General features: G+C 38.5%; 1 long non-coding RNA gene across 1 annotated transcript; it reads left to right on the forward strand.

Moving 5' to 3' along the window:
- The first annotated feature begins 3,307 nt into the window (after positions 1-3,307).
- Positions 3,308-4,517, forward strand: LOC131544975 (uncharacterized). The gene is made up of 3 exons (XR_009272283.1): positions 3,308-3,616; positions 3,712-3,822; positions 4,035-4,517. It is a non-coding gene; the product is annotated as an uncharacterized LOC131544975 (long non-coding RNA).
- Positions 4,518-15,522: the final 11,005 nt, after the last annotated feature.

The following is a 15,522-nucleotide window of genomic DNA, read 5'->3' on the forward strand; positions in this document are numbered from 1 at the left end:
GCGTGGGAGAGATTGCTTGCAGAAGGTGCGAGGGGATTGGGTCAAGAGGACATGTTGTAGGATGGTTGGAGAGGAGAAGTTTGGATACTTCAGCCTCCGTCAGGGGACAGAAGGAGAAAATGGGAGGTTTAGCAGTGGAAGTGGTTGGTTGGGGGTCCTGTGTGCGTGGAGGTGAGAACTGATCACTGATCGATCTAGTTTTGTCTGTAAAAAAAGTAGCAAAGTCATCAGCTGTAATAGAAGTGGTGGGAGGTGGTGGAGGGGGACAGAGGAGAGAATTAAATGTTCTGAAGAGATTACGCATGTCTGGAGCGCTGTTGATCTTGTTGTGGAAATGTGAGGATTTGGCAGTGTGGACATCAGCAGAGAAAGATGAGAGCAGAGACTGATACCTACTCAGGTCCAACGGGTTGTTTGATTTGTGCCATTTTCTCTGCCGCTCTGAGTTTAGTCCGATGTTCACGAAGAACATCAGATAACCAGGGGTTAGAAGGGCAGTCCGTGCTGACCTAGAGGAGAGAGGACAAATGTCGTCTAGACAAGAAGTTAAGGTAGAGCATAAAGTTTCAGTAGCTGCGTTTACATCCAGAGATGAGAAATGGGTAGGTGAGGGAAGAGAGGAGGATACCACAGAGGAAAGATGGGAAGGAGAAAGGGAGCGCAGGTTTCGTCTAAAAGTAACCGGTAGGGGTTGGTGGCACACGGGTAGCAAAATGTAGTGTAAATGTAATGAAGAAATGGTCCGAGATATGTAGCGGTTGTACCAGAATGTTATCTGCAGTACAATTGCGTGTAAATTAAATCAAGTTGGTTGCCTGATTTGTGCGTGCTAGTAGTGGTAAGGCGATTGAGATCAAATGAAGCTAGTAGCGAGTGGAAGTCTGTAGCATAAGGCTTGTCTAGGTGAATGTTGAAATCACCAAAGACTAAGAGTGGAATGCCATCCTCCACAAAAGAGGACAACAACCCGTCCAGCTCCTCTAGGAAGGTGGCTAGAATTTGTCCAGGGGGACGGTAGATTACCACAATCTGGAGTTTTATCGGAGCTGATACAGTAATGGCATGACATTCAAATGAGTTGTAATTGCAAAGGGTAGAGCGGGTTGAGTATTTCCAATTGTGTGAAACGAGCAGGCCAGTACCCCCACCCCGACCAACTTGACGCGAAGTATGAGAGAAAGAGAAATTTCTCTCATTACATCTCTGGCCCGCCCCAGTACTCTGTTCATTATCTCGTCGATCATTTCAGAATCAGTTACATCCAGTTTGTTCAGATGTACCCTCATCATGTCTTCCCATTCCATGATTGAACATTTATCTGAGCCATCTCCTCTAAAGTGTGGCAGTGCTGCCACCTCAGCTTTCAGGATCAAGTTCATTTTCGATGCATCAATGACAGTAGCATTTGTTTGATCAATCACATGACCACTGACACCTTCTTGAGACATTTTAGCAGATGGATGATTTGGAAATTCAGTTCTCATCATACTTTCTCTGATTGACTGTCCAATCTCACTACCAATTTGTTTTATGAGATTACTCATTTGACCCGACATTTCTGACTCTTGAGAAGCGTACTCAAAATTACTGGCTCTAGGTAATGGACTCCCGCACATTTCACTACTGTCGTAGGCAGGAACGCCAACTGTTCTACCCCTGCCTGTACTACAGTATTGAGGATCCCCAAACAGCCTTGTTTCATCAGGGGTATTCGTCAGACTTCCCCGCCCCCTACCAACTGTAAATGTGTTGTCCCACCCCAACTCACTTCGTTTAGCAGCCATTCCCTCAGGTGTCAGATTACACTTTCAAAACACAAAAATTGTTCACAAAAAAAAAAAAAAAAATCAAATAAAGTGGCAATTAATCTGCGTTACAACTCTTCAAGAACTTTCAAGCGTCCATCAACCTCATAAGATTCAATTCACTATGATATTACAGTTCTTTGGTTGAAAAATCAGTCAGTCGATGAGAAATACCTTCATCCAGTTAATTGATGACACTCCTCAATGATCCAGCACAGTGCTCATCTGATCCAGCTGAACCACAGCTCACCAATCCCACAGTTTGTACATCAGTCACCGTCTTGCGTCTTCAACGTTGAATTCTCGGTCCAATAGCAGTCTCCTCCTGTGCACGACTCAAACTGCCTGACCTCCAAACACCACTGCAGAAACAGCAACAGAAGACCGAAGTCCCGTCTTGCCTCCAGTTCCTCCTCAGCGCCAGCAAAACTCCAGATCAGCAATCCCGGCGGTCGACAGCAATCAACCATTCGATGGGTCACGGCACCAGTTTTGTAGCAGTTGTTCCTCTGCGTTGTGTTATTTTGATGTTAATAATAAAAGATTTTCCACACAAATCTGGTTGTGCCAAAGGTGATTTAATTGCAGCGCCTTCCCAGATAGCAAGCACACTCGGGCCGATTCTGGCTGAAATGCGGCACTGTCGGCTCAATCACGACGTCGGTGAGAAGATATTGGGCCAGAGCCGCGCCGACTCTACAAAACACTTCTGGCTGACAGACGGCTTTTTCTCTCTGGGCCGATCTCGGCTGAGAGCTGTTGTAGGACTCAGTAGAGCAGGTCCACACTCGGTGTAGTTGCGTGAATTTACCTTCGGCCCGAGCTGGTTTTGTCTCCGGCGGCCGCTGCTAGAATGAAGGAACTCAGCCGCCTGAGAGAAAGATTTGGCGGTTAATCCTGAGGAGATTTCGGCGGGCACCGTTCTCAAGAGGAATACTTCAGCTGCAAAAAGGTAAGTTAAGTTATTTAATGATCAGTCTTGTGTTGTTTGATGTTTAAATGCCACGAAGAGTATAGTTTTTAGATGTTTTCTGTTAGGTTTGTGATGATAACATAGCGTTAGAAAAATCATTCGGTCCCGGATATATTGAGTGTTGATGAGTAACGTTAGGCCTAACTGTCAGGCGCGGTCTCTTTAGGAAAACAATATGTAATTTTTTAATATGAAAAACCGATGAGCTGTATCCAGTGCAAGATAATGTTAGGTGATTCAATTTTAATGAGTTAAATTCTATTTGGTTTGCTAGAATTAATTCGATTCATCTTTTTCAACGAGTGATTGCTATTGAATCAAAGGAGTCGGACTGCGCTGGTGGCGCCATAAACATACGAGTGACTCTGTCTGATTCGATTCACTTAACCATTCAAATGAGTCATTTGTTTGTGAATCAAACTGAGCACCCTGTTGTAGCATTACACCTGCTAAGACAATTCAATATGTGCAATCTGAATTTCATAATAATATTTATTTTGTGGTAACACTGTCGTGTGGGAAGCTCTGACAGAGAAAAACACTATAGATACGTAAGAGAAAGCCATAACGTAAATGCATCATCTTTTGTTCCTGAATGGAGGCCTAATCTGTCTGCTGCACTTGAGCAGGTTCAGTTTTTAGAGTGAATGAAAACTTTTGAAGCATATATATGCCGTATGATGTGATTTAAAATCATACTTATTTTACTCTGGTGGGGATTATTATGAGCAAACAAACTTAAAAATTTAATCTGAACACTATATACATGTAATCTGACTTTTTTTTTTTTTTTACAGAAATTCTGAGCTGCTGTATGAACATTCATCAAACATATAAGGTGCGAATTCTGGGTCTGGTCCTAATGGTTGTAAAAAGCTGTAATGCTTAAGATTAAATAATTACCTTACAATATATATTTGTACATATTTCAAGGCTGCAATTTGGAAAAAACTTTCAAGCTAATGCTGCTGCAATGGAGTTCAAGGGGACTGAAGAGGTGGCTCCAGCAGATCAGAAGGGAGGACTTCAGGAGGCAGACACACTGTGAGTTTAAAAGACCCATCTCTTTAGCCATCCATACACATGACACACTATCACATTTGTATAATTCAAATCTCTTAAAGGATTTTTATGCTGCACCAATTAGGGTAAGCAGCAACACTTCCTATAATATCTAATGTACTTGTTAATTTGTAAGAAGAATGACATCAATGCTTATATTAGTTGCTTATATACTGTCTCACCCTTATCCCTAGGTTACAGTAATCAGCTGATCCAGCCGTATCCAGACCAGAAGGTGGACCTGCACCCAGGAATGACCACAACACATCCCTGAATGTCAGCGGAGACCATGTCAGCTAGATGACAGATCCCTGTGAAGACCTCATTGATGGCCCCAGCACAGATCCTCAGCAAAGACTACGAGAACCAGACAAGCCCTCTACGCAGACCCTTTTTACCAGCTTCACCTGCTAGCGTGATGTTTCTTCATGCAGAAGAAGTTGGATGAAATATTTTGAATGATATCAATCCACAATCTGACTTGTGATGCAGCCTGGAATAATCACACCACGTTCATTCGTTTGGCCAGAAGAGACTGTTTCTGACTGAGCCGGGTCTTGTTTGGGTTCCTTGTCACTGTTGCCTTTTGTCTTGCTTCGTTGAAGACACCTAATATTCAGCAATATTATTGACTTGACTGCACTGACACCATTTGATAAGAACTGAACTGAATTATGACACACAATGTTTTATAAATGAAGAGTTTATTTGCAAAAACAGATAACTCCTTTTTTTAAATATTTTTAAAAATCATGTTTTTTGTTATGTTTTTGTGTTAGTTAGCTAGTATTTATTAGTTATTCTTTACCTAATCAAAATAACCTGAATGCAGTTTGATTGAGATTAATTGGAATGCACAATGAAAAAACATGATCTTTAAAAATTGTTAAATTGTTAAATTGTTAAAGTTATCTGTTTCTGCAAATGAACTCTTCATTCATTCATTCATTCATATATATATATACACACAGTAAATATAATTTACTTGTTACTTTGTGGTTTAAAAAGTGTGAATGTTTATACTGTAGTGCATTTGTTCATATATATTTATATTGAAGTATTTGGTAATTTTATAATTAAAGCCTTTTTAATGTTTTTAAATGGTTGTATTTGTGTTTCACTGCTGAATTACATTTAGCAGTTTCTGGGCCACATTCGGCCCGGGGACCAAGCCGAGTCTCAGCCAGATCTGGGCCACGTCAATAAATAAGAGTCATTTTATGGGGCGTGGGCTGCATCTGGGCCAGAGGAAATTGTTTGAGTCGGTTTTCAGTGTGTGTGCCAGTTTTGGGCCGGGGACCCAGCCGGAACTGGGCCAGAAGCTAAGCAAGGTTGTGGCCCAGAGGTGGGCCAGACAAATTTTGCTATCTGGGTTCTCTCTCCTCTCTGTACAGTAAAACACAGACAAGCACTGTTATCTGCCAGACTTTCTCTTTTGCCTGTTAACCACAAAATACATGTTTAAATACACCAGGTAGTCAACCACAAACCACACACTGACGCAATGTCCATCATGTTAATAAAATAGAATATATGTCTTTAGTGTTTTTACAAAATATACACCGTTATATAGGTACAATTATACATACAAATCTATATAAATATATACACATTTAATCGAAATGTTAGCCGCTTAACCGCTAACACATCTCTCACTCGTGACGCACACACCAGGATGCCATTTCACGCAATATACTATTCACCCATTAACAGCACTCAAACAAACTTAATTTAACCGACTGAGAACTCAAAACTAAGTCAAACATAACATCACATGGAATACTTTTTCCCAGTTGATCATTTAAACATGAAATAAACACCTATAAAACAGTTTAAAATCAGATGAAATTGTACCTCTCCTCTCTAGTGGCATTGCAGGAAAGAGGACGAACTCTGATTGCGCTGTGATTTGAACCTCTCACCTACGTATGACGTCAGCCGACGTACATACTGTGACTATTACCTTTAATAAAAGCGCACAACCTTCTTTCAAAATAAAATACCCCCTAACAAATAATGATTAAAAATAAAATTAAATAAAGTAAATAACTAAAATGTATAATCTGGTGTAACAACATAACCCTGCTACACAAGGAAAATGTGTAACTAAATATGTAGTATGTTATGTTTGTGTTGCAGCAGTCAGGAGCAGTTTTAATCAAGCAGGTGAGATTATCTTTATTCAGCACAAGTCTCACAAAATGAATAAAGATAAGCAAAGTCTCTTTTTGTTTTTGTTTTTTTTCCCCCAATAAATAGTGTACTGATAGGGAATGTTTAAAGAAAGCTGAATGGTTAAGCGTAGAAGTGTAATTGGTGTGACAAGTTTAAATGAGCATAAACTTCTGAAGGTTTGAGAGATGAAGTAGTACCATAATGGTCTGGTCACTAATATTGTGAAAGTAGTGTTCACTGTAACTATGGAGGAGATTTTACTCTAGGAAAATGGTTTCCATTTGCGTCAAATATATTTTATTGGTTAAAAAAAAAAAAATCTAGACATAGTTTTCCATTTAGGTCATCTATGGGTGTTGTTTTAATGACCCATGTATTCAGTGTCAAATGTGCCAGGTTTTGTGATTTTGTTTGTGTTTTTTTTTTTTTTTTTTACAGAATAGCTGACAAAATTAAGGATATCAGTAAATTTTACATTTTGAAAGCGATATCTTTATTATCTCTCTCTCTCTGTCTGTCTAATATATATATATATATATATATATTACTACAAATATACAATTTACCTATCTTCTCTCGCAGCTTGTAGGCAAGATTCATCTGCCTCATCTTTTCCAAAATGACCAGTGTGCGCTTCACAGCACCATGATAACGCTGAATCATACATTCCACAACAGCAAACTTTGATTTCTTCTCCAATTGACTTTTGGGAATTGCGTTGCGTTTGAAAATAAAAACTAATAATAATAAAAATATGTGCGCACACACAATGCCTGGTTTCAGCTGTAGGCTGCTACTTAGGGAACATGTGTATAGTCAAGGAGTGTAGGTCTATGTGTTGAATGATTACACTGAACGTAAATAGGTTCTGGTCTATGTAAAGACCCGCATCACTTTGTGATAAATAACTAGATAATCTTCAGATATATATTGTAGTTCTGACACACTCCATGTGAGGAGTGCAGGTAAAACAGTCCCAGGTGACACTGGCATGATTGAGTAAACTATTTTGGTCAAAGTAGGTACAAGTTATTATGTTCTGAACAGAGCAGAGGAATAACTGTGAAATGCATATTAAATTAATTTACAGTAATTCAAATGTATATTTCCTATAATATATTATTCACAAAACGAACAAGGATAAGCAAAGTCTCCTTTTGTTTTTTCCCAATAAATAGTGTAGTCTATAGTGTCAAACAAATCAAACACTGCATTTTGTCACTGTTACATGTCCAGATGGGGACGGTGTGTTGTGTTGTTTTGCTTTCGTTTCTCTCTCCTCTGTCATTTCTTAGGACTATGCTATTGGCTGAGGTGGTTGTCTGTCATCACGATTGTGAGGACGTAAGTTACAGGTGGAGGAAAAAAAGGCAGACGCCTACCGGAAGCAAAGGAAAGGGAAAAAAAGGAAAATGGATTTGGTCCATGTTTATTCTTTTGGCATGCTTTTAACTCTTTTATTGGTCCTTGTTTTCATTTTTTGTGTTAATGTTGTTCCTGTTTTGAACTAACTTTTCAGATTGTTTGTTTTGGTGTTACTTTGATACTTATGTCAGGGTTCCTCGAATCTTGCCCTGGAGGGCCACTTTCCTACAGAGTTTAGCTCCAGCCCTGATCAAACTCATCTACCTGTGATTTGTTTAACGACCCTGCAAACATTAGGCTTGTTTGAGATGAGCAAAATCTGCACAGAACCGATCATCGGTGATCACCGCGAGGTGCATGCCGGTTAGAAAAGTGTCCGAGTTACGTCCGCCTTGCTCTGATGTCATGCTGACATGTGCCAAAAAAACTCTTGCGACGATGAGGCGGCTGTGTCGGATTGAGCGGTCGCGCGCAGTTGCTCTTCACTGACTGCGCTGATCTAAAGCATGATGGGAAACGACTGACTGACGACACAGCTTAATGCTCATTGGTTCAGACAACCGTGATGCTGCATTCTCTTCTAAAATGTTTTATTTTTTTTAATCTGATTTCATGCGATTATGCGATTTGAGTGTCTTGTTCATCATTTTTATATTCATATAAAAGCAACAGAACTGAAATCATATGTTTATCAGCAGCACAGCATATGAGTGAGAATAACGCGATATCCGCCTTTGATCTCGTAGGTATCTGTTCTACTTCAAGAGCTCAGAACTGTCCGTCTTGACTGCGCTTATTTCACTCCTCCCCTCACTGCAGCCGCCTGCTCTCACCTACATTCCAGGCGAGGCGCATCTCAAACATGCCTAATGATAGACATGCTCAAACACGCTGTGTTTGATTATGGTTAGAGCTAAGCTCTGAAGGAAAGTGGGTATTGTGGGCCAGATTTGAGGACCCCTGCTTTAAGTATTTGTTTTGCTAAATTGTAAAAAAACGGTAATGTGCCAGCAGCGGAGTCACCAGCAATCTACTGTAATTGTACAGTATTTGTGCTATGAAATTATTTTACGGATTAAATACAGTATAATAGTTTTTTTTTTTTTTTTTTAATTTACAGTAAAATACTGGCAGCAGAGTCACCAGCAATCTACTGTAATTATACAATATTCATACTGTGAATTAGTTAACAGCTTTTTTTTGTTTCTGTATAAATTAAATGCAGTACATTTCTGTGATTATTTCAATTTACAACATCATTATGGTTACTTTAAATTCACTCTTTATTGTACAAAGGTATACAATGGATATAAATAGAAATTGGACTGAAGATTCATTACTTATTTAATTTGTTTCAAATCTTTTTTTTTTTAGATTTATTTTAAATCTAATGTTATGTTATGCCTTTGTAAAGAGTGAATTTAAAGTAATCAATGATGTTGTAATTAGATTTACAGTTGAACATTATCGTTCTGTGGGTTACACACATCTACTTAAAATACATTATATTGAAAGATCTAAACAAGCAAACACTTAAAGGATATACATCAAAATAAAGTTTTATTTAAAAGAGCAGTCAACATTTAACAAGGATTCAAAACTAAAAAATGGTAAAAAACCGGTGAAGACACGACCCTCAAGTGTGATCATCCAGCGCCCAAATATTGACTTGCCCTGTTCCATCTGAAACTAAGAAAGTAAGTAAAGACATCGTTAAAATAGTCAGCGTGACTACAGTGGTTCAACTTTAATGTTATGAAGTGAAAAGATCACTTTTTGTGCCCAAAAACAAAACAAAAATAATGACTTTATTCAACAATCTTTTCTCTTCCCTGTCAGTCTCCTATGCTGTTTTGTAAACATAATTAATGACTTCCAGGTTCTGCGTCAGAACGTTGGCTCATTATTGGCTTATTACTGCCTAAATCAAAAGTGATTTATAACTTCAACCCAAAAGTGACCCGTCTGCTGCCATATCAGCAAAACATTTTGGGTACTGCCTGATGATACTTCGAATCACAGAGAGACACTGTGAGCGAGTTGGTTTGGCCTCATACATCCTCATTTCATCAACAAGTTGCCATCCACAATTGCAGTTCTTATTTCCTGTGGCATTTTTTTCTCATGGAACCTGGAAGGTTTCTGGCCATGTTTTGAATGTGTGAGATGTGGAGGGGCTGTTGCTTGGATCACTGTTTCTTGTCTGTCTTGACAATATTTTGGTGGCTGGCAGATGTGATGAACTACAATGACTTGGATTTCCTGATGAAGACTCTGAAAATGATGAAATACTACTCAGTGGTGAAGAGGGTGGAATAACTTGCAGATCCAATGTGATGGTCTCTGTCTCTAAACAAAATAAAAAATAATACATACATATCAGTGTCAATGCAGTGACATTTACATGGCATGTCTGTAATAGAAAATTATTGTCTAATATCAAGTACTGACTTGACCCATAATAAACACAAACAAATGAGATCAACTATAGGAAGATGCATCTTATGAAAAATGTTTGTGATGAATCCACAAAATAAACTTGGTATGGTTTTGTTGTTACACGTCTTTTAGTATCAGAATGTTTATGGTTAAATTATATTAAAGTTATCTGTATTTTAGCATGTTATTCATTTATTACCCTGTTTAAACGCATCCATGAGTTTTCGGAGCTGAACGACGGGATAACAGATCAGCAATATCTTCCTTCTGTACATATCTTAGATCTTCTTTTGACTCCAAGCCAGAACACTGAGGTTGAGAAATGATCTGTAACTGAGTTTCTTCTGAGAGATTTGTCAAGGTCCTGTAGATGATCCCCTTGATTTCTTCACTAAAATCAGTCATTATTCTGGAGTAAAGGGAAAGAATGGTGAAGAATTATCACTGGTGTGCCATGGACAGAGTACTCAGGTATGGGGTAGTAATCTAGCAGATTCTCCTGATTAACACAACTGCAGCTTTTCTGCATCAGTGTAAAACTATAGACACCCATGTCAGGATAACGCATACAATGATATTTTTCAGCAATAAAATGTACTGCTGAACCTTGTGAATGAGAATCACTTTGATTTTTCCAATTACCAATCCCTTATCCTCAACATTGATCACAATGAACATGTTTTTCTTGTATTTAGTATCATTCACAGCCACCTCATGTGCTATTAGAGTGTTTAAGCCTCTCTACTCCCTTGTGCAACTGCCTCTCTGATGTCATCATTGTAATCTCCTGAGAAAAACGGTGCTAAAACAGCTGGAGGGAAGAACTTTCCAGCACTCAAAAAGACCTGGAGAAGTTGATGTCTCTCTGCAAGAGTAGAGCATGGATTCTTAAAGTTTCGCAATTTCCTCAAACATTGTTTCAAATATGTATGTTTGCTCTCAAATCTTAAAGTCCATAGATGAAATAAGTGGCCCAAACTGGACAATGAGCTCTGGGTAATGACTGACATAATGATGTTTATAGGTCGTTTGTGCAAGCCCTTATTACGACCTATATTTACGTTTTAAAGTTAAGCGCCCTCTAGCACGCGTAAAAATAATGACAGTCTCGTGTTGCGTCTGTCGTCATGAAATGACGTATGACTGTCATTACCAATCAAAATGCGTGTTTATTTAAATGCAATATGTGGACTTTTTACACCGATCTCACAGTATTCGTACATATTTTACTAGGTGGCCAATTCGTACGAATGACCACAACTAACCCTACCCCTAAACCTACCCCTTACAGGAATCGTGCAAAATCATGATTTTTAGTGCACATTTTATGAGCGTGTGCGTTCTCTGGGATCGAACCCATGACCGCATGATCACGTAATTACATATCGTCGTTTAACACAATGCTCTACCAACCGAGCTACACGAAACCCGATCTATGACGCAGATAAAAGAGTACAAAACATTAATATTAATCCTGTTGCCGATAGGGGCGCAATTGTAGCATACGCTCTGATGGGTCGTATTTCAGGGATTTGGACAAACGACCTATACGGGTGTATTGGTTGGAGGACAGGTTGGGACTGACCTCACAGGGTTAGTCATTAGCATCCTTACCAAGATACTTGAACTGATTTATTCGCAGATTAAACAAGAGATAGCTGAACTGTTTATCCACCTTAACAAAATGGCTATACAATGCCAGATCATAGGATACAATACCCTCAAAAAGATCATGGCCAAGGCAAGGATCTAACCCTGGCTGACATACATGGAAGTATGTGAGTGTATCAAATAAAGAGTGGAATTTAACACCTCCACTGGATGAAGACTGTCCATCACTGGTCTGAACATGATCACTGTATGACTGTTTTGTGTGTTCATTGCCTTGAAAAAGAGGATCTGCATTGAATTCATCTCTGGTGATCTCACAATATCTGCCGAAGTGTGAACTCTTGCTAAAATTCTCAACAAAGCCTCCTATATTATGTGAGTCTAGGTTGTCCCCTGCATTGGCACACAGAGTTCCCTTATAGATGTTTCCATCCGACAGGGTAACACCATTGAGGTCAAGATCTTTAAAGTATTTGACCAGGGAGCCCATAACCATGTCCTGACCAAAATACTTTAAGTCTTGTTCTCTACATAGAAGAGCAAGCTGCATGAGATCAGTGCTTGATCTATTATGTGGCATTAAGTCTGCAAGAGTGAGATACACTGCAAGTATCTTCTGTTTTTTTCTTCCCAGATCCCAGTGGATTGACCACTTCAAATGCATCCTGTTATAGTATTAAGCTCGATGATGAGCTCTCTGTCTGAAATAATACATTCTCTGCAGTATTTCTGCCATCCCACACATCCCGAAGAATATCCTTAGATCCAATACTGGAGTTTACTTGTTTATATTGTTCCCACACTGACTCACAATGAAAAAGAGATTGGAGTGTTTGTTTAATGGGAATATACTGAGCAAAACACTCTTTGCCTGCCTCATTCTGACCAAGTCAGATCTGAACTGGCTCAACATAATTGAGTGCTGTAGGCCCTAAAGAGATCCTCAGTTTTCAGGACATTGATCACATTGCTTCCGAAACCCCAAGTGTAACCAGCTTCTCTTTCAGTTTGAAAAGCAAATGTGATTATTATTTCCTGAATATCTTCGATAATTATTTGAATGATGGAGGATGGAATCAATAACCTTGCTAGCAATTTCAAATAAAACAGGGCTACATTTTTCAAGAATAGGGATTCAGCAGCACTTTCTGCAAATACATCTGATGGCTCATAATCTGCATCACTGTGAGGGTCAATCTGCATGTCAGACTGTTCTTGTTCGCTCTCATGGGACAAGCCAGGATTCACTACTGAATCAACCAGATGTTCATTAGCACCATCTTTACAGGTGCATCTCAATAAATTAGAATGTCGTGGAAAAGTTCATTTATTTCAGTAATTCAACTCAAATTGTGAAACTCGTGTATTAAATAAATCCAATGCACACAGACTGAAGTAGTTTAAGTCTTTGGTTCTTTTAATTGTGATGATTTTGGCTCACATTTAACAAAAACCCACCAATTCACGATCTCAACAAATTAGAATACTTCATAAGACCAATGGAAAAAAAAAAAACATATTTAGTGAATTGTTGGCCTTCTGGAAAATGTGTTCATTTACTGTATATGTACTCAATTCTTGGTAGGGGCTCCTTTTGCTTTAATTACTGCCTCAGTTCGGCGTGGCATGGAGGTGATCAGTTTGTGGCACTGCTGAGGTGGTATGGAAGCCCAGGTTTCTTTGACAGTGGCCTTCAGCTCATCTGCATGTTTTGGTCTCTTGTTTCTCATTTTCCTCTTGACAATACCCCATAGATTCTCTATGGGCTTCAGGTCTGTTCAGTTTGCTGGCCAGTCAAGCACACCAACACCATGGTCATTTAACCAACTTTTGGTGCTTTTGGCAGTGTGGGCAGGTGCCAAATCCTGCTGGAAAATGAAATCAGTATCTTCAAAAAGCTGGTCAGCAGAAGGAAGCATGAAGTGCAAAATTACTTGGTAAACGGGTGCAGTGAGTTTGGTTTTCAAAAAACACAATGGACCAACACCAGCAGATGACATTGCACCCCAAATCATCACAGACTAAGGCTGCTGTTCTCTCGGTTGGTTATGCATCTTTTTCTTCCAAACTTTTTCCTTCCACTCAACATTCTGTTAACATGCTTGGATACAGCACTCTGTGAGATGTGAACGTGGATAAAACATGAAAGCTCTTGTCACACTGTCTATAAGGGAAAGCAACTGTTTTCCACTCTCTGATGTTGTTACATGTGCATGTATTTTTGTTATTGTTTGTCTGCCCGCTAGTGGGGCTGGAAACTTGTTACCTATGTTTGTCTTTGAGCAGATTACCTACAGCGGTGGACCATCAGCGCGTGTTGAAAAGAAGCCACGCAGCTGCATTTGGGGGGCGGGACTTGAGTGCCCATCCAGACGTGGAGATGTGTTCTCCTTTCTACTTTTGCTCTCCTGACTAGTTCCTCCCATTCGTGGTTCCTATTTTTGTATTATTTTAAATAAATCTCCCTATGAATCGAGCCTTGTTGTGTTGTCCCTCATTATGTTATAGCCTTGGCCGTAACAGATGTGTATTTTCAAATGAGAATAAAAGAACTTCAAATTCTTACACTTTTCCCTGCAGACATCGACATGTCAATTGAACTTCATGACACAACCTAGGCTTAACCACAGATTTGCCATGGCTGTAAATGTGACACCTAAAAGCTGGAAACCTTAGAAAAGACCTACTGCAATCTAGCAAAACACACTTAAAAATAAAATTAGGTGTATTTTTATGAATTCTCATGTGCCTTATATAAGCCAATACTGTGGCACAGTTATGACCACAGGCCTGACAAGAGAAAATGTTTGCTGTCAATTTGTAGAAAAAAAATAAAGCAGCCTATACGATTGCCATACAATTGCTCAAGGCAGTCAATTCCATGTAATTAACATTTTGAATAAGTGTTCACACTAAACATCCTTTGACATTCGGCTAAAATACGTCAGAAAGAAGACAAGTATAATGGCTGATTTTGGTTACAACCCGTATCAATCTTTGCACCTAAATTTCTAATTGCAAATTAAGTTATCAAAATATATGTTTTTGCTGTAGATATTAAACACTAAATCTATTCTCCTTTTAAACATATGCCACCTTTAAACTAACATTAAATAATCAACAATTCATACATCGAGTTTGTTTAGTGATTTTTGTGGAATTTGAAGTCATTAACAATGGGCAACGGATTGTTAACTGGTCAGTTTTCAACAACGACTAACAGTCTTAGTTTAGAGATGATCCAAAACAAACTTGATAAAACCTGGTGACTGTAAAATGTGTGTATATGTTTGAATTAATCACACATTTTAGCGATGAAGAGACGTTTTACAATTGATAAAACCTGGTGACTGTAAATGTGTGTAAATATGTTTGAAATTTTGAAGGGGCATTTTAAAACTTTACACTCACTAGCTCGACAGCTTGCTGAGCATCGATGTCATAACATTACTTCTGGTAATACTACTTGAATAAAATACTAGTGAGGAATATAAGAAAAAACTTTTAATTACCGTGTAGGTGCAGATGCAGATGCAGGTCAATGCAGTTGAAGGACTTCGGATGGTGAATGGTGATGTAAAGCAGATGTCTTTCGAACTTGTTTCCTCTTCGGTAAAAAATTGGCATCAAAAGTACCTAACTGAAAATGATTATGGATGCTTGAAAATTTCAAATTAACCAAACTGACAAAACAGTAACACACTTTGACCAAACTTGTACTGCACTTGTACATCCAATTAAAAAAACAAACAAAAAAAATAAATAAAAATAAATATATATAAATACACATATACATATATATATATATATATACATATATACATATATACATATATATATATATATATATATATATATATATATATACTGCATTGTGCTGTATTTAACACAGCCCACAATGCATTGCAAACAGTAAAAAACGTATTACTTAAATACAGTAGAGTACTGTTAAAAATTGGCTGTAAATTAACAGCAATTTCTTAAACAGCAAAATATTGCCCAGAATGCTTTTTTTTTTTTACAGTACATTATTGTTTTAATGGGAAACAGTATGTTACTGTCAGATTTTGGCCATTTAAAAAAAAAAAAAAA

The sequence above is a fragment of the Onychostoma macrolepis genome, chromosome 07 (genome assembly GCF_012432095.1).
Source record: "Onychostoma macrolepis isolate SWU-2019 chromosome 07, ASM1243209v1, whole genome shotgun sequence".
Taxonomy (NCBI): Eukaryota; Metazoa; Chordata; class Actinopteri; order Cypriniformes; family Cyprinidae; genus Onychostoma; species Onychostoma macrolepis.